Raw genomic sequence first — 4,626 nt, forward strand, 5'->3', positions numbered from 1 at the left:
TTTGCTTGCATCAGCTCAGAATCAGTTTCTTCCACACAGTCAAGATTTCAACCTGGAGAAGGTGGTGTTGGGGTGATATTTTGAACTGGTTGTCCTTGGGGGCTGGGACACGGAAAAGCTGATGTTTAAGTTAGACGAATAAAACCTGGAATGCAAGCCTGACCTCAGAAACAGAGATAATAACTTTAATTTCCTACAATCCCATTAATTCATGTCCCTTATGCAGAATCTTCCCCATTCGTGCCTACGAGAGACTCCAGGGCCAGAAAAACATGAGCTGACCCTTAATTCAAGAATCCCCATCGTTTGGAGAAGCAGGGTAGTCGGCCCTTCCAGTCCATACGATCCATCCGAAGCGCATCCCACCAGACCCCACGGTATTCCCTATCCCATAAACCTGCATTTCCCATTGTTGATCCCTGTAACTGGCACATCTTTGGTCAGTGGGAGAAATAAAAACGCAAACAAACAGAGAATGTGCAGACTACCCATTCTGTGCAGACAGAGACCCGAGGCTGGGATCGCACCCGGGTGTGTGCCGTAGCCAGGCAGCAACGAACAAGGGGCGAAGAATAAATGTTGTACTGACCAGTGATACTCATGGGGTGATATTTTGAACTGGTTGTCCTTGGGGAAGAATGAAAACACATTAACAATATGGAAAACAGGACTTGTATATGTGTGGACACAATTTGAAAGGATCGTTCACCCTGGGTGGAAAAAAGGACGCCGATACCACAGAGAAAGCAGGGCAATGTAGGAACTGCTGGAAGAGATTCAATTAACCATAGAAATGGAAACTCATTTAATCAGTAACACTGGGTACAAGCTGTTCACCAGTCCCGTGTGTGGGAAGGGGTCACTGAGCAAAACAACCTCCGAGACTCCGGCAGGATTACATATCCCATCAAGTGTTCAGTTATGCTGTCAATGCTGCTGTTCATCCCAACCAGCTATTTACTCCATAGCGTCAATCGTAGAGTCATACAGCATGAAATCAGCCCCCTCAGTCCAACCAATCCATGATGAACATACTGCCAAAGTAATCTACTCCCATCTGCCTCCTGATGTACCCGCTGAATGGTTATAATGCCGTTGTAGTTTTACTTCTGTGTTGTCGATCCAAAAACCCAAATAATATTTTGGGGAGAGAGGGTACAGGTCCTGGCATGACAGATAGTGGAGTTTGAATTCAATGAGCACCTGGAATTGAAGAGTCTCGTGATGACCTGAATCAGTTGTGTGGAAACTCTCATCTGATTCACTCATGCCAGTCCGGGAAGCAAACTGTCATATTCCTCTGCTCTGTCCCACAGGAGACTCCAGATGGATAATATTGTGGTTGACTCTTAACTGTCCTCTGGGAAATAACTGATGTACTAGGCATGAATAAATTTATTTTAACAATCCCACTTTCCCATTCATGTTTGGATCGAATTGTTCTTTAAATGTTGCAAATGTACCCCCATCCATCTCTTCCTCAGCAAGTTAATTGCACACGTAAAACACATTCTCTAAACAAAAAGCCTCACGTGTCTTTTTTTATTAACTCTCTCTCTCTTCATCTTAAACATATTCCATCTCGTCTTAAAATCCCCCTCCTGGGAAAAGCCAGCTATCGTTAACTCTAACTTGCCTCTCAAGTCATAAAGTTTTGTCAGGTCGCCGCTCAATCCCCTAACCTCGAGTGAAACCAGTCTCAACTAGGAAAAAGTGAGAACTGTAGATGAGGGATCAGAGTCGATCGTGTTGTGCTGGGAAAGCACAGCAGGTCAGGCAGCATCTGAGGAGCAGGAGAATCGACGTTTCAGGGAAGAGCCTGATGAACGACACTTGCGCGAAAAAATGATTCCCCTGCTCCTCGCATACCGCCTTACCTGTTGTGGTTTTCCAGCACCCCGATCGGGAATCTGAAAATAGTCTCAGCCTGTAGAGCCTTTCATTATAACTCAAACCTTCCATACACGGCAACATGCGTGTATACCTTTTCTGAACCTGCTCCAGCTGAATGATATCATTCCTACAACTGGGCTAATAGAACTGGACATAATATTCCAGAAGAGGCCTCATCATAACGTCCCGACTACTATACACAAAGGACTGAGCAATGAAGGGAAGTATGTTAAATACCTTTGACCACTTTGTCTGTAGGTGATGCAAACTACAAAGAATTATATACCTGCATCCCTAGCTTCCGTGTTCTCCAACACCACGCAAAGCCCTACGCTTTTTGTTGTACCAAAATGCAATACCTTCCATTTATCCAGATTGAACTCCATGTTACATTTTTCAGTCCAACGACTCATTGGATTAATATCCTTTTGAAACTTAGATAATCTTCCTCACTGTCTACAATTCTGATATCGCCTGCAAACCTACGCAGCATGTCTGCTGTGTGTTCCACTCTTTTCTCATATAGATCAATGATTCATATTTACTTGTAATGGCCGTGATTTAGCAGTGTGTAGATCATACAACAGTTAGTCATGTAATTAACCATGAGGAAGAAAGCCGCAGACTGCAGGGAGAGATTAAACAATTGGAAGTAAAAATGGTGAAAACAATTCATTCCAGGGAAGTGGGTGATAGTGAAGCAAAATCAAACTTCAAACCAGCCGCCCTCACTCCAGTTGACGCACTCAGTTGTCTCAGCAAGATGCACTGTAGACCGCTGTCATTATAAACGGGAACAAATTTCCCTTCTGCCCCGCCTTTGACCAGGAGCACTCGCAACCACGGAACTGCTTACGCCTCTAAACCGTCATAGAAAAACCGTGCATTCTCCGGTTGTGTCACTGGAGCCATCGAGTATCTCTGCAACCTCATTCCCATCCCGATTTCCAGTTGGATCTTTGTGACTGCGCCAGTCAATTCCTCTGATTCTGGGGCTGGGAACTGGGACTCTGTGGCAGCAGTGGTTACTGCTTTGTGGGGGAAAACTGGTGAAGTAGCCGATGTTAAACTGCATTGCTATTGGAACATACATTTCAACAAAACCTGCACTGTCCCCTGAGTCTTTGATGTTTTGGAGAAATCTATTTATCGCAGCCTTCAGCATATTAATGATGGAATCACCCCAGCCTCTGCGGGCACCGATGTTAAATGGTCAGCCCATTCTGAATTCCCACATATCTGTCACTGTTCGCCAAGCACTGACATTGTGTGTTCGGTACTCTGACTAACATTGTCTATGTTACTGTACTTATAGCGGGTTGTTAGCGTGCTGCTATATGGGATGCCGCGATCGTATAGTGGTTAGTACTCTGCGATGTGGCCGCAGAAACCTCGGTTCGAATCCGAGTCACGGCAGGAGTTTCTCTGTTCGCCCCAGTTTTTGTGAAGCATACAAAGGTATAAGTTGTTTTAACATGGTAATTTTGTTCAAGGCAATGATCTTTTTCCTTCAAATTCTGCTCGCTCATAACTCGGTGTTTCATATGTCAGCATTCAAATCCACCCGTTCTCAGAGATTTCTCCCCTCCTACGATCATTAACCCGACTTTCCGTCCAACACCACCATTTCATTAATTTGGGGATGCCAGTGTTGGACTATGGTGCACAAAGTTAATAATCACACAACTCCAGGTTATAGTCTTGCATGTTTAATTGAAGCACTAGCTTTCGGAGCGCTGCTCTTTTGTGGAGTCATTTCCTATTTCATTAAGGCACTGCAGAATCAAACACTGACTCTCACATTGATACCGTTCAGTCTGTGCTGCTGTGGTCACTGTTGCTGGATGAACGTACACCAACCCCACGATCGGGACCTGCAGAGCAGTTGATCCATTTGGTTACCGCTGTTGTGAGATCAATACTCATGTAGCAATTTTTACTGAGACGGACAAGAGATTATTGGAGGGTGAAGCTCAGGAAAATGACACAGGACAGTATCGGGGAAAAGCAACTCCATTGGAAAAGATCAGTTTGATCGGTTTTCTGCAATGGCCAAGCGCTCTTACCACTGGAATGTTAATTCAGACCCCAGGGACTCGGGTTTGACTCCGAACATGCTAGGTGGTAGAATTGTGATTCAGTAAATATCTGGAATTACGAATCTAATAAATCACCTTAAATCCATGGTCAATTGTTGAAAAAAAATAAAACCATCAGTTTCACTGACGTCCTTTAAAGAAGGAAACTGCCATTCTTATCTGGTCGGGCCTCCATATGACTCCAGACTCACTGCAATATAGTTGAGACTCAGTACCCGCTGTGTACTTAGAGATAGCAAAATATGCTGCAGAGCCAGCGATGCCCGCATACAGTAACAGAATAAAATAAGTTTATTTGACTCTATCTCGAGTACTGTGTGCAGTTCTACAATTCACATTATAGCATGGATGTGATCGCACTGGGAACAGTGCAGGAGAGATTCACTGGGGTATTGTTTGGCTGAAGAGTTTCATTTATGAGGACAGACTGGGGTTGTTTGTCACCGAGCAGCGGAGATTGGGAAGACATGACTGAGATGTACAAAACAATCAGGGATACGGATCGGATAGATTGAAAGAAGGGTTTCCTGTTGATGGAGGGATCGAATATCGGGCCAAGAGATGTCGGGAAAAGGCAGAAAGGTTTGAGTCGGTGTGCTCAAAGCGTCAGAGAGGCGGAAACCCTTTACACCTG

Source organism: Chiloscyllium plagiosum, chromosome 7, assembly GCF_004010195.1.
Source record: "Chiloscyllium plagiosum isolate BGI_BamShark_2017 chromosome 7, ASM401019v2, whole genome shotgun sequence".
In the NCBI taxonomy this organism is placed as follows: Eukaryota; Metazoa; Chordata; class Chondrichthyes; order Orectolobiformes; family Hemiscylliidae; genus Chiloscyllium; species Chiloscyllium plagiosum.